The sequence below is a fragment of the Saccopteryx bilineata genome, chromosome 7 (assembly GCF_036850765.1).
Source record: "Saccopteryx bilineata isolate mSacBil1 chromosome 7, mSacBil1_pri_phased_curated, whole genome shotgun sequence".
NCBI lineage: Eukaryota > Metazoa > Chordata > Mammalia > Chiroptera > Emballonuridae > Saccopteryx > Saccopteryx bilineata.
In genome coordinates this window covers 28,400,287-28,425,257 of record NC_089496.1, presented here as the reverse complement: position 1 = coordinate 28,425,257, position 24,971 = coordinate 28,400,287, and the positions used below count along the sequence as shown (strand labels likewise).

General features: G+C 43.3%; 1 long non-coding RNA gene across 1 annotated transcript in view; it reads right to left on the bottom strand.

Annotated features, from left to right (window-relative positions):
• Nucleotides 1–24,971, bottom strand: part of LOC136310997 (uncharacterized) — a 77,179-nt gene that overhangs the window by 8,910 nt on the left and 43,298 nt on the right. The window contains exon 2 of the long non-coding RNA XR_010726648.1: nucleotides 20,940–21,102. This is a non-coding gene — a long non-coding RNA (uncharacterized lncRNA). The remainder of the gene's footprint in view (nucleotides 1–20,939; nucleotides 21,103–24,971) is intronic.

The window sequence follows — 24,971 nt, the reverse complement described above, 5'->3', positions numbered from 1 at the left end:
AAAAGAATGAAGCTGGGGGCATTACAATACCTGACTTTAAACTATATTATAGGGCCACGATAATCAAAACAGCATGGTATTGGCAGAAAAATAGACACTCAGACCAATGGAACAGAATAGAAAGCCCAGAAATAAAACCACATATATATATGGTCAAATAATCTTTGATAAAGGGGCCAACAACACACAATGGAGAAAAGAAAGCCTCTTCAACAAGTGGTGTTGGGAAAACTGGAAAGCCACATGCAAAAGAATGAAACTCGACTACAGCCTGTCCCCGTGTACTAAAATTAATTCAAAATGGATCAAAGACCTAAATATAAGACCTGAAACAATAAAGTACATAGAAGAAGACATAGGTACTAAAATCATGGACCTTGGTTTTAAAGAACATTTTATGAACTTGACTCCAATGGCAAGAGAAGTGAAGGCAAAGATAAATGAATGGGACTACATCAGAATTAAAAGTTTCTGCTCAGCAAGAGAAACTGATATCAAAATAAACAGACAGCCAACTATATGGGAACTGATATTTTCAAACGACAGCTCAGATAAGGGCCTAATATCCAAAATTTACAAAGAACTCATAAAACTCAACAACAAACAAACAAACAATCCAATAAAAAAATGGGAAGAGGACATGAACAGACACTTCTCCCAGGAAGAGATACAAATGGCCAACAGATATATGAAAAGATGCTCAGCTTCATTAGTTATTAGAGAAATGCAAATCAAAACTACAATGAGATACCACCTCACTCCTGTTAGATTAGCTATTATCAACAAGACGGGTAATAGCAAATGTTGGAGAGGCTGTGGAGAAAAAGGAACCCTCATTCACTGTTGGTGGGACTGTAAAGTAGTACAACCATTATGGAGGAAAGTATGGTGGTTCCTCAAAAAACTGCAAATAGAACTACCTTATGACCCAGCAATCCCTCTACTGGGTATATACCCCAAAACCTCAGAAACATTGATACGTGAAGACACATGTAGCCCCATGTTCATTGCAGCACTGTTCACAGTGGCCAAGACATGGAAACAACCAAAAAGCCCTTCAATAGAAGACTGGATAAAGAAGATGTGGCACATATACACTATGGAATACTACTCAGCCATAAGAAATGATGACATCAGATCATTTACAGCAAAATGGTGGGATCTTGATAACATTATAAGGAGTGAAATAAGTAAATCAGAAAAAAACAAGAACTACATGATTCCATACATTGGTGGAACATAAAAATGAGACTAAGAGACATGGACAAGAGTGTGGTGGTTACCAAGGGTGGGGGGGGGGGGGGAGGGAGGACATGGGAGGGAGGGAGGGAGAGAGTTAGGGGGAGGGGGAGGGGCACAGAGAACTAGATAGAGGGTGGCGGAGGACAATCTGACTTTGGGCGAGGGGTTTGCAACATAATTTGATGACAAAATAACCTAGACATGTTTTCTTTGAATATATGTACCCTGATTTATTAATGTCATCCCATTACCATTAATAAAAATTTATTAAAAAAAAAAAAAATTTCCAGCCCCCATAATCAGTGAGCCAATTCCTTAAAATAAATCCCTCTCTCCTGCATATACATCCTATTAGTTCTACTTGTCTGGAGGACTCTAATACAGTATGTAACAATAACTTTTTGAGAACATAATTGGAAATTGCCAATGAAAGTATTGATGCTGCTCTTGAAATGTGGAGACTAAGAACAAGTTCTGAGGGGAAAGGTGAGAGCGCCTAGACCTGAATCTCCCCATGGAGTACCATGGAAATCCTGCTACTCTGATCCCCCTGGGTCTCATGTTACTCCACTGACCTTCTTTTAGGAGGGAGACCCAATGCATTACACTTAGTTTACTGTCTGATGAGTCAGAAAGACAGATATAGAATTTAATCAGAGGAGCATGTCCAAACACATAGGAATGGCCTCCACTGCATACACACATTATTTAGGTAGTAATTACTCTTTTATTGAATGCTGACTATATTTAGAGTACTGAATTCGGTGTTGTTAGGGCTGGCTGAAAAAAAAAGTAAAAAACATTGTGTCCTCACTGAGGCTACTTACTAAAGAAGTAAGTTTAAGTCCATATATGAACAGCAAGTCAATTATAATATTTCATAAAACTATCATTGTTAGGGAATGTCAGATTTTATCCAAAAGATTTTTTTAATGTAAATATTTTCACCCAATACTGCAATTTTATTTGAACTTAAAAAAAAATTTGAGTTCTGCCCTGGTCAGATAGCTCAGTTGATTCGAGTGTCATACTGATATACCAAGGTTGTAGGTTCAATCCCCAGTCAGGGCACACAGAAGACTCAACCAATGAAATCATAAATAAGTGGAAAAACAAACCTCTCTCTCTCTCCCTAAAAATCAATAAATAAATTAGGGTTTTTATAAAGTGTGTATATCATCATTATTAAAAAAAATCCCAAAAGGTTGCTATATCAGTTTGAAGCATCTTTATTTATAACTCCAAGGTTGACTTATTTAATCATTTGGGAGTTTCAGATGAAGGAGACCTAGCCTTTTCTTCTTAAGACTTACATCTTACAAGTTAATGATTTTTATCATAAATCTTAATAGAAGTTTATCATTTATTAGTCATTACTGAGTTCGAGGCCTTCATTTTACAAATACGAGAACTCAGTTCTGAGATGTGGAATAATTTGCTCCCAGTCAGTTAATATAGCTATGTTAGCTAATAACTGTAGTTAGTTCCCGTGGTTAGTTATAAAGTTATTCCTCAAACCCAGTTCTTCTAATTTCAAGAAATGTGTTGCTATTGCTTTATCTGTCTCCAGGTTGTTGCTCAAAGTGTCTAGAAAAAGTATAATTGAGTCCTTGACCCACACCCACTTCTAAAGGCTGATCCAGGTCTGGTCCAGCCTCAGGGTGCTGTCCATTCTGTGGTTTGCAAAGAGTTCTCAGTCTAATAGTGAAGTAACAGTAATTTCCAGTCTTTCTGGTTTGGGGTCATTCCAGCTTACAGGTATTCAGAAGGGCGGACCAGCTATGAGTCAGACCAGCTATGAGTTTGGTCGACTCTGGGCAGCCCAATTACTATAACAGAAACTCAACATCTTCTCTGCACAGGGCATAGAGAAAATACATTAGAAATATGAGTTGGTCAGCAGGAACTACTTACCGAACTCTCTGTGGACTATTCATAGAGTATCTTTTCAAGTTGAGCTGGAACTGAAGAGCTAGACAAGGAGTTCTCAACCCAAATGTCTTCGAATTTTAAATTGACACTTAATCAAACTTCTACCACCCTTCTCCACAGTCTCAAGATCCACACAGGCCTTCCCCAGTGCTCTGTGCTCTAGAGTCAGAGTGTAATGCAAGAGGGATCCCAAACTAGTTTCACTAGAGTTTACACCCATTTCCATGCATGATGCTATAAGTACTACTTTACAGTTACCACTGTCTATGATTTGTAAAATTCCAACTCTTCTTTACATTAATACCAAATCTCATCTGTAATTTTCACAGCACAATTTCTTCTAATTAAGCAGTAACTCCAGAATCCTTAAGGATTAGCCTAGAGGTCTGCACCCCAGTATTAGGAAAGGAAACGATACTTCTCAGCAGGGAACCCAAAGGCCTCTATTAACACAGATGGTGAGGAGTGGGCAACAGTGGCCATGATGACCTAAAAATAAAAAGCCAAAGTGGGCGGCAACAAGTATTTATTTGAGATCAAAAAGAACAGCTATTTGGAAAGCACGGATTCAGGCAGAAATCCAAACAGCGTTCCAATTAGGGGGTGAAGGCAAGGGATGTTCATGAGAAAGAGAAGGGGAATAACTACATGAATAAAAGGAAGGAATTTCTATTGGTGTTAATGAAACAGGGCAAGACTTTCTGTAAGTGCAGATAAGCTGTTCTTCTTCAGCTCTCCAGGTGGTGTTCACTCAGGTGGGTAATCAGGACCCTTTCCTTGAGCTGCCAGAGCCGCCTTGTATTGTTTGAAATGTGCATATTGAAATGCAGGGCTGCTCCGGCCCAGCCCCCAGGTTATGTTGCTCAGTTCCAATATTCCAGAGGTTGGAGGAAGATGTGCAAGGCCGTTCCTCTAGAATGGCTGTCCTACATCTATTTAAAACAGCTCTCTCTATGGCAACTTTTCACAGCCACTAAGCATTTTGTATCTTCCAGTAGTCTACAGAGTAAGGGGCCAAAGCTTGCCTGGTGTAGGGGTTTGTTAGATGTTCCCTAAGAAGGTGTGTCCTATCAGAGACAAGGGGTTACCAGGGAGCAGGTGGCAGGTTTATTCCCTTGTAATTCACAAACTCATCGCCAGTATTTATCGCTGTTCGGAGTGTGTCTGGTCTTCACGTGAGTCCAGCACTAATTGTGTTGATGAACTCACAGCTCAGAGCGCTGCCCAGTCCCTGGGTCTTGTCTTCCACCCAGAGGCCCTTTGTGCAGAGGTCTAGAAGGGCCTTTTGTCCTCATGTGATACAGAATCCTGCTCTCCTTGCTCTGAGCCCAGTGCCCTGCCCACGCTGCCTCTGTGCTCCACACTGCCGGTCAGTTACCTCAGTGACCCAAATGAGAATAAAATGACTCCTGCCTGACACATTAAAACATTTGTTCAACACATCACACATAGTCAACCCAATGAAACATTTATTACACCCATTCTGTCATCACAAAGGAACATTTGTTCTTCTGTAATGAATTTTGGATTTTTAAAGATTTTATCCACTTGCCTTTCTATTTCCAGTTCCTCACATCCCCTCCTATTGTAAGAGCAGACACTGAAGTCTTCTTCAGTCCATCTCAGAAAAACAACAACCAAACAAAATAACAACACTACCAGCTTGGAATCCCTGCTTCCTCTTGCATCCTACAGGAAGGAACTAACCTCTAAGTAATAATTTCCCATCTGTCCCTACATACAGGGAAGTGATCTATCGATCATTTGGTGGCTTAGCTTCCTCGTCTTGTACGGAGCAAGACATTCATGCTTGTTTCTGTTGAATTTGTTTCTCTTTAATTATATTATTAGTTACACTCTATCAGATAGCAAAGTGTAATTTAGACAACGGTCTGTTCTAATCTCAACAGTTCTGAGACCAGGATGTCCAGAAAGCGAGAGGGTGAACAGAAATCTGTCGTTTATGATACAGATGTTCTGCTGGTGAATCAGATGGAATAGTATCTTCTCATCTATACAATGGTTGTTTGAGTAAAGCTTTTGTTCAAGTTAAAATCATAAAGCAATTAGTGGTATTTAAAAAGTGATTGTGAAGAAATGAAGCTGCTTTCACAAGCTATGGGTCCTCACACATTCTTTTAACATGTCTGAAACAAAGCTCATGGCTTAGATCTAATTTTCATGGCTGCCTTGGGAATTCTAGAAAAACAGAACCAGCTGTGAGTCCAGTCTGCATGAGGACATACTCAGACTCCTGGGAGTAAAGGCAAAAACAACTTTAGATCTGACGGTCGGATTCCTAGGGGTGGGATGACTCAACCGGACAGAAGATGCATCCAAGTGCCGGGGTCCAGCCCCGGGGGGGATCCAGGGGTCCCATAGGAGGAGACGGCGTCGGTGAAATCGAGTGAGAGAGCCGAATTCTTTTCTTTCTCTTTATTCTCTGGTTAGCATTTACTGCCAGGCATCTCTACCAAATGCTAGTACAGCTCCTTTTTTATACACACACACCAAGTTACAATTACATGGTATTAATCATTGCTTCTGTTTCACTATGTTTACATGTTTCTAGATAACAGTTAATTTATATCTATAAACTACAAATCAGGTGGCAAATCATTCAAAGTACAATTAAAAAATAACTTGAATAGCGATAACATCGGTGAAAGCTTTTAAAGGATTAGTACTAACTAATAACTCAACTTTACTGTTGTTGTGAGTCAAGGGGCAGAGAGAGATTAACAGACAAAATCATTAAGGACTAGCAAAGGACCACCGCTTGCTTAGGCAAATGGCCTTGAGTTCATGCAGTGTCCTAATTTTTCTCACAAGACTTCAAAAGGCTTGCTTATTAAGAAATTGTCATAACATCAAGAGTAACTTTTGCTTAAAGATATATAGAGTGCATCTGCAAGATAGCTTAGAAGCAACATAATATCAGAAGGCATTAATTGCTATTGCTTCTATGGATTCTTCCATATTTCTCTTTATTATCTGAACGAAAAACCTTGGGAAAGTATATAAATTTCATGAGAATGTCTCACTGAGAAAGCCCAGTAACTGCCTTTAGTCATAAAACAAGTCTCTTAACAAAACATTCTTACTAGCCAGCTGCACTCTTATCCAAGGCCACGCAACAGGCCACTCCACTCCACTTTACCTAAGATTCTAATGTCTAGTTAAACTTTATTTATTTACTATATTCACACACTAGTAAATTCTAACTATATTCTTCTTAGAGTGTTCCACTATTTGCAGATTAAATAAGCAAGAAGAAAGGAAAGCTTCTCTACTCTATCACATGAAAAGGCTAGGGAGGAAAAATGATGAATTAAGTGAAGGCCGAAAGGTGCTTTGCGCACAGCCACTGCCTTCTACCCATTCACAAGTCACAATCTATTCTTTCTAACATGATTAAGAAGAAATTCTCCTACAAACTTAACCCTTTACGAGGGATATCATAGCCAGCCTCTTATGTTTACGAGCCCAGATCAAGGGGCTTACAGGCTTTTCTGTGGAACTTACACCTTCTGTCTCATTTCCAAAGAAACTACTACAAATCTACAGGGAAAGCACGGTACTATTATCCCTGTGCCACAAATAATAGCACACACCCAGAAAAAGGGGGGATATAAGGCCAGATTAATTCAAAAGATTAAAAGGGGAGGTATCGTTGTGCCTTTCCTTGCGGTGACTTTGTCAACCCGCAGCTGTTGGTCTTTACTGCGGTGACTCTATCTTCTTTTGCTGTGACTTTGTCAACCAGCAGTTGTGGATCTTCTTCTGCTGTGACCTAGTTAGCCAGCATTAGTGGATCGGCTCCCGACATCCAAGACAGTTTCCAAGTCTTCCTCACAGGGAAGCAGAGGCCAGTTAAACCGTTGGGGTTACTTGTGGGCTCCATAGTGGCAGAGATGGGGGAGGACAAAGCAGTTCAGAGGTCATTAGGAAAAGCTGAGGGTCAAAAGACAGAAACACCATCCACAAATGGTTGCTATCAAGGATAACAGTCAGGTCCACAGAGTCTAGGGTTAGAATCGCAGTGTATCAGATTGGAAACAGAGTAGGGAATAAGTGAGGGAACGTGAGAGTTGCTGATGGCGCTCCAGAGCAGTAGCAGGAAAGTGGAAGGTGGCTTGGTTAGAGCCACTCAAAGAACCAGAGGCAGGACAACTCACAGCAGAACACTGAAAGCTTTGTTCCGTGTGGCTCCTGGTAATGGCCTTCACATGCCCTCTGGCCTGGATTCTAGGACATTCTCTCCAAGTGAAATTTCTCTAATCGGGAGGCCGAGTCTCCAGCACTTCCTGTTCCCGACAGTCTCCGCAGCAGCGGGACAGTGGGCGGCCCCCACGTGAGAAGGGGAATGGGCGAGTACAGACCACGCAGGTGTAGCTGGGTGGTCAATTAGCGGTGACAAGAATCTGGCCACCATACCCCCACCACAAAGGACACAATGGCCACTAAGGGAAATCAAGCCCTTTTGGGAGTTGAGCTCCGGTGGGGATGAAAACAATGCATGCTCCCCCACACCCAGGATGCTGCCCTCTGCTGTTAACCCTGCAGAAGAGGCTGAGGGAGGAACTCCTCAGTCTTGTAGTTACTCTCCTTCTCTCCCCTCCGGCTCCAACACACAGTACACATCAGCCTATGACTGCCACTGTGGTCTTTGAACATATATGCAAATTATAGCAAGCTATTCTACTATGAAAACCTCAATGGTTTTCACAACCTGTACAACAGGGACCCGCAGGCGCTGGCTCCTGTCTGCCTACCTGAGTTTTTCACACCTCTTCTCTGTCACTTCCCATGCACCTCAGCCACCCTGCCATCCACACAAGGCTTGTTCCCACCCCAGAGTACCCGTTCTTGCTGTTCCCTCAACCTAAGGTCCATCCTCCCGCTCTCTGCATGGCCGGTTCAGCCTTCCCCTCCCAGGTTTCAGCTCCAGCGCTCTCCGCTGACTTCCTCTCTAGTCACTCTTCCCCTAGCGACTCCATTACGTGCACCAACCGCCTTACAATGTGCATTTGCTTGCTTTCTATGATCTCTTCTGAGGGCAAGTGTTCTGCGTGTCTCACTCATGACATAGCCAGAATTCAGCGTAGCGTCTCGTGTAAATTGGGCAATGCGATACATTTGTATACGTTTGTTGGTCAAATAAGTTTGTAAACATGATATATATGTTTGCTCGCTTGTGACTTATAATGGGTGTGGGGGACAGGCTATAAGCAGGCCAGGTTGTTGTAGCCTGAGGTTTGGTTTTGGGACTAAGCTTTTCTCCACACCCTTGACTGATTGTATGATCTGGGTGGTGCACTCTCATGAGAAATCCAATTATGCCTTGGATAAGTGACTTTGTATCGGAGACTTCCTTGTTTGTATATTGGATTAAGGGATTTTGGTTTTCTACACTATAAAGTGGGACAGACCAGGAGCTTGGACACACAGTTCCTGCTATCACAATTGCAGGGGCTTCCCTGATCCCTTGCCCTTCTTGGGAAGAGCTGGTTTTCTGCTTTTCCCATGTCTTCTTTTGTGGTTTGCCTGTCTTGGTGAGACACCAATAAATAGGATGGCCCCCCATCCTCTGACTCCGCCATTTCTTTATCGCCTGCCCGAATCCAATGGGAACCTGCATGTGAATGGTCACGATGACGGCTCCTGGCCTTACAACGTTGAATGGATTAATGAGAGAAATCTTAGTGAGGAGGTGGAGGACGGAGGGGAGGAGGACCAGCGGGTCTGCGCTTTGCGCAGGGATTCTGAGCGACCAGCACCTCCTTCTTCCCCCATCTTTCTTCCCTGGCTCGAGGCCCTTTTCCTATTATGGGAGCCAGTTCAGCAGCAGCAGCCGCGGGTGCCGGCTTCACGCACAGATGGAGCAGGTTTCGAGGTGCTGTGATATGAAGGAACTGGCAAGTGTTCTTTGACCCTAAAATACCTATTCCATCTACTTGCCACAATGTTTTTATTTTTAATTGAGATATAATTGACCTCACGTTGTCTGAAATCCTTCCATTAGCAGAGTCATGCCTTTTCGCTAAGGCATTGATTGCCTCCTGGGTCCTCCCGTTTTCCAAATGTCAACAGCTCCGGGCAGGGGAACATGGAACGTTGTCACCAGCTCCCTGCCTTTAGCTGCACACAGCACTCTCTGGAGCTGCCTGAGAGCAAAGCAGAACCAGGCGGCTCCCCTTTGCCGGATGTGGCAAGTCCCAAGAGGCCCCCCGCTCCCACCCCAGCAACAAGAACAAGACTGATGAGACACAAAGTCATCATTTGCTGCCCAGGGCCAGCCCAACCGCAGATCAGAGTGACCGGACCTGACACTAGTGTCTCCCACACGCTGTCAGCCGGCTTGGGGGGTGGGGTTAGTCTCCTCTGCCTCCTCCCCAAGTGTAGGAACTGCAGGATTGGTTCAGACAGTAGCCTGAACCTGCCCACTCTGCCTCCCAGGGGAATTCCGAAGACGGACTGAGATAAAGGACGTAATCTGTCCTGAGTTATGCAAATATAAACACTGACAGTGACTTAAGCAATTAAGCTCAGGGACAGTTTCTTACTTCACCTCTCTAATTACTTTCAAAAGTTTCCATTCTTGGATCCAGCGCTTTGTTTGCTGGCATTTTAGGACTCAGTGTTTATAGGTGACACTTTGAAAATCATTGTGTTTGAGAGGTAACACTTTCCCCCACATCTTTCCTCTGCCCCATCCCCACCTCTCTGTCTCTGTCTCCCCCTCACCGCCTTGGTTCCAAAGTCAGTCCTATTTTGTACTCACTGACCTGAAGATCACCTGAAGTCACATCTGCCTCGAGCGGGAAGCCAGGTCCAAGCCAAGTCCACCGACACTGAAGGTCCCCACTCTCCGGGAGACTGGTGGGCTCCGCCAGCGTCTCTAGCAGCATAACTCAAGTCCTCCGTAAGTCACACCTGTGCAAATCACCTAGCCCTTTGACACAGGTGTTTCGACTTTGTAATGCAAAGCAGGGCCTTTAAATGCATCGGGGCTGGTTTTCATTTACCTGAAATTTTTGCTCTTAGTTTTCTGGCTTTATAATGAGTTTGGTTTTCAAGCCACTAGAAAACATAAAGCTTACTATTGAATTATTTTTGAGCCTAAAGCTCTGTAAGAGTTATTTTTGTCCTTGCCCTTGAATTCTTTTCCATGGTGTAAAGCCAGAAGGCAGGGCCAGAGCCACCATCAGAGCAGCCTGGCCCATGCAGGTTCGCATTGGATTCGGACAGTTGGCAAAGAAACAGCGGAGCCAAAAACTGGTGGTCTTTAATTCTAGCTTTGCACCCGGCGGGCAAGTAAAAATACACACTGGGCTCCAAAACCCAGTCACATTCAGTGCTCACAAAGCTACTGACTTATCCGAGTTTCCTAGAATCAAAGGTTTCTAGCTCACCAGACTTATTCACCTCTGTTCCCCATCTCCTTCCTTATCCCAAATACAAACTCTACACAAACTGGCATCTCACTCAGCACTCCGCCATCTTGGCTGCTTCTCCTGGCCTCCTCCACGTGGCCTTACTCTGCTCTCCTCTGCTCTCTCTTGCTAATCTCAGGAACCAAGAGCCCAAACTCCGGTTTTGCCCCCACTTTATACTGTAGCTTCACAACCTCTAATCCAATATACAAAGTAGGGAAGTCTCTAATACAAAGTCACTTCTCTGAGGCATGATTGGATTGTACCACCCCTCATCAAAAAGGGTGGGAAAGGCTTAATCCCAAAACCAAGCCTCATGCTACAACAATTCTCAACACACATTAATATCACCTGGGCAATGGCCTCTTTAACAAAGTGAGCATAATACATTTTATCTGCCCAACACATGGCCTTGATCTAGTCTGGGTCCCTGCATTTATATTTGGTTCAATCAACATAACCAGTACATTCCACTGATATCCAAGAAAAAATTAATTCTCAGGAAAAATCAAGCGGCCATAAAACAAGGGAGTGACGATTGCTCAATTGACTTGACCAAAGGCGCACTGCTGTATTTGCCTGGCAGAGCTGGTCCTAGCGCGTGGCCTGTGGCCCCAGCCCCACCCTGTAGCCACTGTGTAGGGTGGTGGGGCCGCTCTGGGAGAGCCGGGGGGACTAGGGTTAGGTCCACTTGTCACAGAACAGAAAATAAATGCAAGACAGTTAAACAAATTAGAGATGTCATTGTTTTCCCCACAGAAAGGAAATCAGAAGGTGAACAGTCCAAGACCGGCATCAAGGTTCCGCACTGTCACAGGGTGACCTGGCTTCTCCCAGCTCCCAGGGACCTTCTTTACAGGGCGTCCACAGTCCTTTGGCTGTCGGGACGGCTACCCGATGTCCAGCCAGCTCATCCATGCTTCGGACAGGGAGAACGGGGTGAGCTACGGGAAACAGACCCCCGGGCAGCTGAGGTAGACCACTTTAAGAACTCTCCCCAAATCCTCCTTCCATGCCTTCAGTTTGTTCAGAACTGACTAGACCTGTGCCATCGGATCATACCTAGCTTCAGAGGAGATAGACACATAACCGCTCTGGATAAAACTGGGTTTCTGTGAGTAAGAAAAAGGAAAAAACATCTTCACCAGACAACTAACTAGCAGTCTCCCTGCACTGGGGGGGGGGGTGGTTCTAGGAGCCCCCAGGGACCCTCACATGGGAAGGAACAGGGAGGAAGGAGCCAAGTCCAGTGGAAAATCCTTCAGGCCTCATTTTTACTTCATGTCTAGACATTTAATGTTCAAACACTTGCTCACTCCCCCGGATGACTTTGCAATTTAGTCTTCTCCCTGGAGGTCTCATCCAGCCTCTGACTTTATGTGCTCTTTCTATGGCAAAGTGTCCCCAAGTGTTATATCTAGCCCTGCCCTCTGCCTTCCAGTCATCTGTCTGCCTGAAATCTCCGCTTAGATGTTTAATGGGCCTCTCAAGACTAACAGGTCCGAAGTCATATTTTGTATTCAGCCCCTCAAACTGAGTTCTCCCACAGGGCTCCCCACCCCCTAATAACACCATTCACAGGTGCACGCCACAGTGCCACCCTGGACCCCTCTCAGCCCAATGCCAGACCTTCAAAGTGAATCTGGACTCTACCCAACCACCTTTCCCCAAGCCTGGGCTGCATTCCTGGCCCAAACCACGATTGGAGCAGCTCCGGCCCAGTCTATGCGATCATCTCTTTATTGGTCTCCTTGAGTGATGGTTAATCTTATGTCTCCTGGCCTGTCTCTGGGCTGGGGCATTGATTTTCTCCTGAATTTGGACTCAAAATTAAGGTCTCCAGCTTGCAGCTACAGATCTGCCACTTCTTAGCTGCTATAACTGTGGGAGCCCAGTTCTTACTATACATACATACATACATACATACATACATACATTTTATTGGTTCTGTTTCTCTGAAGAAGCCAGACTAAGACACCTTGTGTTCTTTCCTTCTTTTCTATAGTCAATTCTTCACACTGCAGCCAGAATGAGCCTTTTAAAATATAAATCAGGTTCTATCTTTTGCTCAAAACTAGACAACAGCTTGTAGCATCTTTATTATCCTCTCTCACCACGTCTCGTTCTTTCCCTCACTCGTCTGTCTCCAGCCACATGGGCCAGCTTGCCGTCTCTTGCTCAACCCAAGCACAGCCCTGCTGCAGCGCCTTCGCACAGCTGCCTTCTCTTCCTGACAGGCTTTGCCCTCAGACCTCCACGTGGCTCCTTTGCCCAGGCAATTCCGGTCTATGTACCAACGTTGTTTCTCCAGCGAGGTCATCCCTGCTAGCCCGATCCTCATCATTTCTCATCCTCTTACTCTGCCTTTTTTTATTTTCATAGCACCTATTACTACCTAATGTTATGGCATATGTTGGTTTATATTGTTTTGTCTGTCTTCTCCATGAGGACATATATTCTGCAAAAGCAGAGATTTAGTTTTGTACAATACTACTTTATCCCCAAGGCTTGCTTGTGGAGTAGATGGCAACGAATGGAATATTTGTGTCTCCCCTTCCCCCAAAGCCATATGGTGAAGCCCTAAGGACCAATGTAACGGTACTAGAGCGGGGGATATAATTAGGTCATGAGAGTGAAGCTCTCACAAATGACTAGCATCTTTACCAAAGGGACCCCAGAGAGCTCTCTCACCCTCTTTCCTCCATGTGAGGATACAAGAAGACCGTTGTGAACCAGGAAGCAGGTTCTCGCCATAACCAAACCATGTTGACACCCTGAAAAGTAAATGTTTATTGTTTAAGCCACCAAGTGTATGGTAATTCGTTATAGCAGCCCAGACTGACTAAGTATAGGTGCTCAAAGAAGATTCGTTGAGCGAATGAATGAGTTCATATTAGCGGAAAAATACAAACCAAATCCTTTAGGAGACACAGTCATAATATGGCTTTTGCGTCTTTCTCAGGAAGATTTATCTGGGGCTTTAGAACATTATTTTTTAGCCTACACAGAAATCCCAAGAGACAGGAGGATCAAGTTGGTAATAACCTAATGGGAATCCTCTGATGAAAGACATAATGTGCCCTGTTTACATTAATCCTAATTCCTTCCATCTTGTAATAACCACTGCTGACTTCCAACAGTGTGATCCCTAGTGGAGATCATCATCCCAGTGGGAGATGTAAATTCTAGAAAGTGAGAGGGAAAGAAAGTGCTTTTTCTTCCAAAATGGCACTGAAAATGTAACCCAAGTATGAGCCCAAGAAACATGAGGAAAGGTTCTGTTCTAACCCACCGGGGTTGCTGCTGATGTCAAGTTTGAGGGACGGACTGGGTCCCTCACATCAAACTCTAGCAGGGGGGCTGAGGGTACCACAGGCTTCTTGATCAAGCTGTTTCTTGACCAGAGAGGCCAGGTGACTGTAAGAAATGGCACATGTAGGGTGGGAAGCAGTGTACACATGTGGCAATGGGAGAAGTAAGTAACAATTAGCCTGATGGTCATGGTCATGGTTTCAGAAAGGTCCGTGATCCACAGCAAGTCAGAACCTCAGTGACAGTGAAAAAAATACCTCGCATGAGTAGAAAAATGCTGGAAGAGAAAGTGACAATAGACTCCTTGTTGATAGCAACCGCGGGCGCTTTCTCTTAAAGGTTAGTTCATATTTCTCAAGATGGCATTTGTAAACATGAAAAGAAAGTCCTGGAATGAGATCATGAATGATTTTTTTACTCTTATTTTAAGGTGAGGAATGTTCTTCTTTGCAAGATACAAATCCCAGTATCCACAAAGAAAAATAATGACAAATTCATTATGTAAAAAAATACTACAGGAAAAATACTTTTCATTAAAAAGTATAGCACAAATAACAAAATTGAAGAAAAAATATTTGCCCAACCTATGACCAAGTGTCAACTTCTGTAGTACAAAAAGATCCCTTACTTAATCAAGAGAGAAAGAAAACAGCTCAATGGAAAAACAGACCAAGCACAAAATAAACTAATTAAACTGTTTATAAACATAATTATTTTCAATGAACAAGCAGAAGTCACTGGAGTATAAGCAAAATATAATTTGCACTCTTCCAAAATCTGCTGTGAATTGTACTTGAATCAGCAACCACCTTCCTTGTTCCCTACCTATACCTGTTAATAGGATACCTTAGCAATATCACAGCCTAACATCTACAGTTTTCCTGTCATTAAAACAAAATCTGCCCCGGCCAGTGGCTCAGGAGATAAAATGTCATCCAGGTGCGCTGAAATTGCAGGTAGGATCCACGGTCAGCGCACGTCTGAGAAGCAATCAGCGATTGCATAACTAGATGGAACAACTAAGTGGAACAATGAGTTGATGCTTCTCTCCCCCCCCCCTTTTTTTCTCAAATCAATGGGAAAATTTTTTTAATTTCAGTTATATTTTGGTCATGTTTATAGTTTCAATCTCCTATAGGATTAGAATTTTAATGTATAAAACCTGACTATCATATTGAACAAACCTAGCACCCCCTCCTGCAGCGCAGGCTGAGGGGCAGCTGGGAATGGAGGAGGGTGTGCTCTGCTCCCCACACCTTCCTCTGCGACTCCTGCTCTGTGACTGGAGGAGGCAGGAAGGAATGCCCAGCACAAGCTGACCCTTGGTCTTGGTTGTTGCCACCTCTTTCTCTAACACTGATTGGCCTTAGTTTCCATAGATGGGGAAGATGGCCAGAGCCAGAGCTCTCCAGGGGACAGATTATTTGATTATTTTTTAAATTAATTGGTTGATTTTACAGAAAGAGGAAAAGACAGAGAAAGAGAGACAGAAACATCGATCTGTTCCTGTATGTGCCCTGACAGGCAATCGAACCTGCAACCTTTGCACATCTAGTTGATGCTCTAACCAACTGAGCTATCTCGTGATGACAGATCATTTGATTTTGATTTTGATTTTTTGTATTTTTCTGAAGTTGGAAACAGGGAGGCAGTCAGACAGACTCCCGCATGCGCCCGACCGGGATCCACCCGGCATGCCTACCAGGGGGCAATGCTCTGCCCATCTGGGGCGTCGCTCTGCCACAATCAGAGCCATTCTAGTGCCTGAGGCAGAGGCCACAGAGCCATCCTCAGCGCCCAGGCAAACTTTGCTCCAATGGAGCCTTGGCTGCGGGAGGGGAAGAGAGAGACAGAGAGGAAGGAGAGGGGGAGGGGTGGAGAAGCAGATGGGCGCTTCTCCTGTGTGCCCTGGCCGGGAATCGAACCTGGAACTCCTGCATGCCAGGCCGACGCTCTACCACTGAGCCAACCAGCCAGGGCCAATATCATTTGATTTTTTAAAGGAGACTCCTGTCATGGGCTTCCTCTACAGAGTCGCTGCCCTGGAAGGTTTAGGTAAGGCCTGACCTCATATCACTGTCACCTTCCCCACCACATCCTCACATCAGCTTCAGAGATAGTGGGCCCACCCCCATTGCCCTTCCTGGTCAGGCTGCCTACTTCTACACCTTCCTCCCCTTCCAAGGGAACTGTCAGTGAGACGGGAGGTCGGAAAAGGCTACCCACTATGGTGAAGATCTTTTTCATAATTTCCATTTTTGAAGCTTAGGTCTTAAAAGCTTAAACTCAAGAACAGAATGTATGAACCATTTACTAGCAGCTGGGAGGTGATTGAGGTATGGTCTGGAGAGAAGGCTCTATCCCATACATCCTTTCAGCCACAGCAGCTGGGCTATACTGCCTGCTCCAAAGGTTAAAAAAAAAAAACAAAACCCGAAAATAAAACTGCTTTCTCAGTGACCTTAAAAGTAATTCTCTGATTGTCTCTATCAACAATATTTCTACTGAAAAAACCTACTATACTCCCAGAGCCTCAAGCTTTTAGTTCGTGTTGGAAAAGAATATACCTGTGCATTGAATAAACCTCAGTTCACAGAGTCAAGTATATAAGAAATATCATCTCTGCTTTCAAAGGGTATGACTTCAGTTTTTATTCTGAGCTGCCATGGAACCAATCTGGCAGTGAATTCAGACCTGGACCCTCTCTTTACTTCCATTCTACTGTTAAGCCACAGAAATTATTTATTTATTTACTTATTTTGGTGCTACAGCTCAAATCCCAAGGACCATGACTTCTTCCGTAGCCATGTTCCTGTGGCCATGTTACCTCCTTAGAACACTGTCCCTCAAGCAGAACCATGGCCCTGCTCCTCCAAGACCATAGAACAGGTGTCCCCAAACTACGGCCTGCGGGCCGCATGCGGCCCCCTGAGGCCATTTATCCGGCCCCCACCGCACTTCCAGAAGGGGCACCTCTTTCATTGGTGGTTGGTGAGAGGAGCATAGTTCCCATTGAAATACTGGTCAGTTTGTTGATTTAAATTTACTCGTTCTTTATTTTAAATATTGTATTTGTTCCCGTTTTGTTTTTTTACTTTAAAATAAGATATGTGCAATGTGCACAGGGATTTGTTCATATTTTTTTATAGTCTGGCCCTCCAACGGTCTGAGGGACAGTGAACTGGCCCCCTGTGTAAAAAGTTTGGGGACCCCTGCCATAGAGCTCTCTTCTCATGAAGCCAAAGGACATCTCAGTCTCTCTCCCCACCATGCCCTTACCCCTCCTCCTCAAACCCTAATCTCCACAGCCGACACAAGTTTCCAGGAAAAGAAATTCAAGAAGTCTCCAAGCTCCCACAATCCTGCTTGCCCCCCTTCCCCATGTCCCCTTGGAGACAATGGCACGCGGACTCTGCTATGAGCAGGGATGGGGGTGGAGAAGCTAAGAAACAGGAAAATTATGAAGAGAATAAAACTTATACAATTAATTCACCAAAATTTCCAACCAAGTCCTGTTCTCCTGCTCTGTTTTCTCAGTGCTTAAGTCACCCTAACCCATAGGGTGCTCCCTTACCATGTGGCATCAAGGCACATTACCCAGGAAGTATGAGATGCTGGCTTGTGATTTCATACGAGGCGGCCTTACATGTCAATCTCAGTGTGAACAAGGCTCCAAACAGGATGCTAAGAAGGAAACCTACTTCTAAATAATCTCTCTTTATTCCTGAGGTCTGTGAATTAATCTACTAATCTATCTACTTGGAAGCGTCCTCTTCCGTGGGATGCTCAGGCATTGAAAGGCAGAGTAAGGGAACATGAGTAGATTAAGTGCACAGGTAATGGGCTTGAATGCTCCTTCTACATTCTTTCCAGCTTGCCCAACTACATGCCATTCTTGGTTCAGGATGGACTTACTCATAAATAGGCAGGTTATAGCATCATCTGTTTGTGTGACCGAAGGAGTTCAAAAGTTTCACCACAAAGAAGAAAGCTTTGTTCTCTGTCAACCTGTCATTGCTATCTGAAATTCTACTAGTTAACCACTTATTTCTTTGTAATAAGTAATGTCTCTGGGAGAGCTAATGTGTTCTTTTAAAACTGAAAATATTAACTTTAGGAAAGAGAATACTTTTATGTGATGTGATTTTATATGGTTGCTTTTAACTTAAAAGGAGCAGCTAATACTCTGACCCCACAGATGCCCTGGGTAATGTTGACCATGATTACTGAGAAAACAGTGTGCTGCTAATGTTTCCCCAGTCTTCATGTGCCTGAGGCTATCAAATAAGGACACTTTTTTTTTAAGTACTCATAACTCAAAGACACAGAATCTTCATTCCTTAGATTCCAGAAATACCCCCCCTTTCTTTCTTTTTACTGAGTTTATCTCCCCAAAATCTCTGGAAATCATTGAGGAATGCTTACATGTATGATCAATGTTATTTACTAATTATATTGGTGAATAACAAAGCAAAGAAGAGCCTTTTTTAGCCAATGAAAATAAAACACTGGCTAAAAAAATATTGCAGCCTGACCAGGCAGTGGCTCAGTGGATAGAGCATTGGACTGGGACACGGAGGATCCAGGTTTGAAACCCCGAGGTTGCCAACTTGAGTACAGGTTCATCTGGTTTGAGCAAGGCTCACCAGCTTGAGCCCAAGGTCACTGGCTTGAGCAAGGAGTCACTTGGTCTGCTGTAGCCCCGCACCCCCAGTCATAGCACATATGAGAAAGCAATCAATGAATAACTAAGATGCTGCAATGAAGAATTGATGCTTCTCATATCTCTCCCTTCCTGTCTGTCTGTTCCTATCTGTCCCTCTCTCTGTCTCTGTCACACACACACACACACACACACACTATTGCAAAGAAAATAGGTACTAATATATTAATAATCTTTCAGAGATAGAGGATTTGGAAACTCAGGAATAGAAGATTTGGAAACTCAGGAATAGGAAGGAGGAAAAATTTCCAGAACTACCATCAAAATGGGAAAGTCCAAGTCTGACCAGTTGCAGAGCGGATAGATCATCGGCCTGGGATGCTGAGGTCCCAGGTTCAAAACCCTGAGGTCGCCAGCTTGAATGTTGGCTCATCTGGCTTGAGTATGGGGTCACCAGCTTGAATGTGGGATCATCAACATGATTCCATGGTCACTGGCTTGAGCTCAAAGGTCACTGGCTTGAGCCCAAGGTCACTGGCTGAGCTGGGGCAACCCCCCACCCCCCCATCAAGGCATGTATGGAAGCATTTTTGGTGAGCATAGAAGATGGAAATAGTAAAGTATGTGGTTAACCCTACGTTTGATTTTAAATTTGTCTAGCTTGTATAAGCACGAGGACTTCAGGGAAAAATGTCTAGAAGACAAGTGGAAATGCACATCTGTAGTGCATAAGAAGGGTCAATGTTGACTTACTTATGAATAAATTAAAAACCTACATGTACAGAGCCTAAGGAGGAAAAGGTGGAAAGGGGAACAGTAACAGGAGTAGAAGTTGGATTGCAAAAACTTCATGTGAGTGAAGTGGTTGTGAATTATCCTTTCAAAAGTATGATGATGAAAAGAAAGTGCATTAGTAAGTGGCTCACTGGGAAAGAAATGTCAAAGAGAGGATTATGCTAGGAGAAAGAGAACTTGATAGTATAATTAGTAGAGGGAAAGAAGCAATGGAGCGGGAGAGACTGAGCATACAGAAAATATAAGAATGACTAAAAGGATTATATGACATCAAAGTCATTGACCAGAGAATTATTCTTACAAAGTAGATGTTTCACCTCTTTCTCCTAAGAAGCATGAGTGAAGATCGGGTAAAGATAGACTGTGTGAGGCCCTGGGCAAACATTTTCTGCAAGGTAAGTCTCTGTCTATATAAATAGCTTGATTTTAAAATGTATTATGAAATCCTTGGACCCATGTGAGATATCGTTATTAATCTATCAATATTTTAATCTCTATTTAGAATAATAAGACAAAAAGGTTTTATGTGTTTGTTAACCAATCGGCACACAGGAAGACCCTTTGTAATATCTATCCCTGTTCTGTCGTGGTCCAGCTTTGATGAGTTTATTATGGGGTCTTCAAACGGGAAAAGGTATGGAATTGAATAAATGATAGACAGAGACTTAAAGATATATACATGCAGATGGGTTCGGGAGGATGGCACAGAGAACAGTCTCTATTGTTCCTGAGCTGTAACATGGCTGCTCCCACAAGCACATTTGTTTTTATTCAGAGAAATAAACATGGTCTATTAGCAATTCAATTGTTTCCAAGACAACTCAAAGACAACCCCTACCATACCATTCAAATCTAACTTTACACCAATAAGAAACTAGCTTCCAGTCTCTTTTGGAGAACATGGGTGGGACAAGTGATAATCAGGTATAGTTCTTTGTTAACTAGGCAGGTGAGGTGGGGGGATTGGGCCTAGCACCTCTGTCCCCAAGATATATCCAAATTGCAAAATACCCTGTTTATGTTTTGGTCCCCAACACTGTTCAGATCCAGGAACCATCTCTTCAGGATCTCTGTCAAATGCACCATTCCTGACCAATTTCTTACAATCTATGGCTCTTCATAACCTGTTAGTATTGAAACAATAAAGATATTCTTGTCTCTGCAGTTCCCTGATATCACTGACTTAACAATGTTCATTGCATAAATACTCATGATATGGCATCATCCATCATGCTGCCCATGAATATTATCTTCCAATGGCTCTCTCAGTGTGTTACCATGTTCTATTAATGATGAAAATGATGACAGAAAAACATGGTCATTTTCTGGTCATGTTAAATTTATCACTTGGAATTTTATGGCATAAATGTAGAGCAACATGTCTTCCAACCATGTCTTCTCTTGAACTCTTTAGACTGTAATCACTGTAGAATGTGATCTCTCTTAATGTTAACTGAACTATTTCTTTCTACACACCACCACCACCACCACCAAGGAAATAGAAGGGCCTGCGGGTGAAGCTAGAAGTCCCATTCACTCAAGGAATGTCCTTCACTTACCTGATCAACCCAGGAGAGTATGGTGTCACCACATCAATGGAAGGCAAGAGAAGATCTTGATCAGAAATATCCATCTGTATTGTGGGGCAATGGTCTCAGAAGCCCGTGGAGGAGACAGTGGCAGACAGGCAGGCCGAGAGCTGGCTGATACAAGGTGCTGAGCCTGGGGAGAAGACAAGGTGACAACCCTGATGGCATGGTGGAAGGCACACAAGAAAAGAACACCTGTTACCACCTCCCACCCCAAGAGGCTGTAGACTGGAAGAAGAATTAGAGTTAGAACACTGGTGGACAGGAGCCAACATGTGGGCTCACACAAGTGGCTAAAGGTCAAGAGTCAGCAATGAACTTTCCAAACTCCAAGTACTACGTGTGTCCTTTGACCATAGCCATGCCTCTGTGGGAGTAACGAAGTGATCATTTACATGCGAGGTAACGGAGAGAGTAACAACGCTGCAACCCTTCTCATAACCTTCCCCAGGGCCATGATCATACAAATCTCTCGCCTCATCTGAGGCATTATATGGACAGTTTCCCCCCATTTTTAAAATGAAAATGTTAAAAATAAGCAAGAACTATTTAAACAAAGAGGGAATTTTGGTAGGAAATTTGCAGACATGACATCCCTGTTCTTTTGCAGAAATGTCATTATCTCTAAGAGGCTTATACCTTGCATAAGAACCATAGACAGAATCAGCTAATGTCACCTTCTTCCCAGAGAAAAGGAAGATTGTGAAAGTGGGGGTCAAGAAGTCTCTGGTTCCGTATTGGGATCTTTCTGAAGGTTCTTCATAAGGGTGTATGCACAGGCAATGTAATATATTCCTATAAGTTGACAGATTTTGCAAAGTAGTCTTAATAAAGGAAGAGGGTAAGTAAACACAGTGCTTCTCCTGGAGGGGGTGGGGGGACAACATTGCTAAAGTTTGATTGAAGCTAAAGTTTCAGAGAGAAAAAAAAGAAATGCAGTAATAAGGATAGATCGTAAGCAGAGATCTGATGAAAAAGATCAATTTCAAAGACTATTGGCATCAGACCCTAAACATTTTTTAAAATAAATTTCTATCCTAAATCTCTACAGTGAATAAGTATAATGCTTACATTCATGAAAGCAAGTTATTTAAAACACACAAGAAAGCAGATTGTATCTAGATAAGTGGCAAAGCTAAATTGTCAGTAACTTATAGTCTCCGATACCCAGGGCTTCCATCATAACTATAGAGTTCTAATATATCAAAATGGTTTGTTCATTAGCCAAAAGTAAATTCCACACTCATAAAAAAGCATTTTCTTTATGGAATAGATAGTCTCAGGCTGCCTACTCTGTGTTAAAAATACTGTATTCCCCTGAAGGCACACAGTTTGGGCAGGAAAGAGAAAATCCTGCACTCACTTGTCATTCATGGTCTTGGTTTTAAACTGCTTCTTTCTCATTCCTGCCATCTTGGTCCATTAAGCTTCCAATACCTTAGGCCAGTGGTTCAACATTTTGAAGTCGGGGCGCATTTAAAATCCTACAAATAATTGTAGGCGCACTATATACAAATTTCTGAGAAATATGTTGTAATAATTAAGTCAAAATGTTAAAGAAAATAATATAAAGTTCAAGCATGCTTTTATGGTAATTAAATGAAATAAATACAACAAAATTAAATTTATTTTGACATTAAAAAACATTTTTATGTTATATTTTTTGAGTTATGCTTTTGAGAATTCATAAAAAAGAGGGATTAAAAAATTTAAAAAATGACAAAATGTTATCTTTTTATATATATAGATACATTCTTAGTAAGATTTAGTAAATTCGGCAGGTCCCGGTATGAATGTGTTAAGTTTTTTACTTCTTGTGTTTATGAGAAACATGAGCCTGATGTGTCCTAGCAATTTCTTCAATGTCTGGGCATATATTTGAAAAGCAAACTCTCATTTCCTCATCAATACATTGAAGAATTCCTCTCTTTTTACTCTTAATTGTGTTGAGTGCAGAAAACCCCCACCGTACAGTATCATCTTAACTTTACATCTAACAAAGGATAGAAGAAACTTGCCTCCAGTCTTTCCAGGGAACATGGGGGGTAGTGTAAACAATCCAGCACCACAGCTTAACAGCCTTTTGCAACCTAATCAGGCAAGTGGGGTGGGGGGTTGGGCAGACTGTCAGTTTACAGCCAATTCCTCACACCTCTGTCCCTCAAAAATCTAAACTCCAAAAACCCTGTTGGTTTTTTGGTCCCCAACAGGCACATATTTCTCTGGAATACCATAGGGCACACCTAGAAATCTTCTAAGGTACAACAGTGTGCCCTGGCGTACACTTTGAGAACCACTGCCATAGGCCATAAAGGTTGCTGCTTTTTTTCTCTATTTTACCTGATGTGACTGTGGCTTCAATTGTCTGGGTCCAGTCAACAGTTCTTCTTACGATGGTAATTGCTTCTGGCTGGGCAGGTGGACATGCATTCTGCCTCGGTGCTGGCCAGGGTGGGAGGCACTGCCAGTGGGCTCCCCTGTGAACAGGAGGCAGCCTGGGCAGTAACCCTTTGTCTGAAATCGCTGTCCCTTGGGAATTGCAGATGGGAAAATCATTTGCACTAAAAATATTACTTGGACTACAATACAATGGAGAGGGCATGCTATCCTGGGCAGTGTGATCTCTGGAAAGGAAAGTTAATTGAAAAGCCACCTAGTTGGTCATGGAGAGGTCGCACCAGCAAATACTTATCCACATTCGTGCCTCCTTCTACAGGAAATTGCTCTGCCTACAGCTTTGCTTCCTAAGTGGCCACGATTACATGGCATTGCCCTATTCCCTTGGCCATGGCTGACTGGGCAAAAAGTGAATGTCCCACCCGAGGCAGCCTTATTCCAAGGTTGGCCTGGCCCCAAATAATAAATTGAGTATATTAGTTTTCAAGGCTTGTCATAGCAAATTACCACAAACTGAGTGGTTTTAAAAAACAAAAAAAAAAAAACCCAAAACACAGAAACTGCCTGATCAGCTGGTGGCACAGTGGATAGAGCATCGACCTGGGATGCCAACGACCCAAGTTCAAAACCCTGAGGTCACCATCTTGAGTGTGGGCTCATCTGGCTTGAACATGTGGTCATCGGCTTAAGCATGGGATCATAGACATGACCTCATGGTTGCTGGCTTGATAACCAGGGTTGCTGGCTTGAGCCCAAGGTCACTGGTTTGAGCAAGGGGTCACTGGCTTGGCTGGAACTCTACCCCATCCCGGTCAAGGCACATATGAGAAAACAATCAATGAACAACTAAGGTGTCGCAACTCTGAGTTGATGCGTCTCATCACTCTCCCTTCTTGCCTGTCTTTTATTCTGTACAGTTCTGAGACCAGAGGTCTGAAATCAAGCTCCAAAGGCTCTAGAGAAGATTCCTTCCTTGCAGTGTCCGGTGGTTGCCAATAATTCCTTTTGTTCCTTTGCTTCTAGATGCGACACTCTAATCTCTGTCTCTGTTGTCACATGGCTTTCTCCTTGTGCAATTTTTTTTCTGTGTCCAAATTTGACCTCTTCTTTTAAGGAAGAGGATTTAGTCATGTTGGATTTAGGGCCACTCAAGTACAGTATGACCTTATCTTAACTTGATTACATCTGCAGAGATTCTATTACAAATAGGGTCATATCCACAGGTACTGGGAGTTAAAACATGAATATATCCTTTTGGAGCACACAATTCCACCCCCAAACACTGGGTCAATCAAAGGTGTTTATCTTGGGACTGTGAACTAAGAGATACACAGAACTAACCAGTTGATAGTCAAGTTCAAAGTAAAATGAGATGTGAGCTTGTATTAGGGCCGTGGTAGCTGAAAGAGGTGTTACTTGGAGCAGAACAGATGTGGGGTGAACGCCAAGGAGCTGGGAAGGAGAGAGGAAACCAGAGCAGCTGCAGAGGAAGTGGGGCTCCCAGGGTGACAGCGAGGGCTTCTGAAGAGGCCATGCATCCCCTCGACTTTGCCTTCTAGTCCCCCTTCTCTCAGTGATAACCACTTCAACAATTTGTTTCTTGAA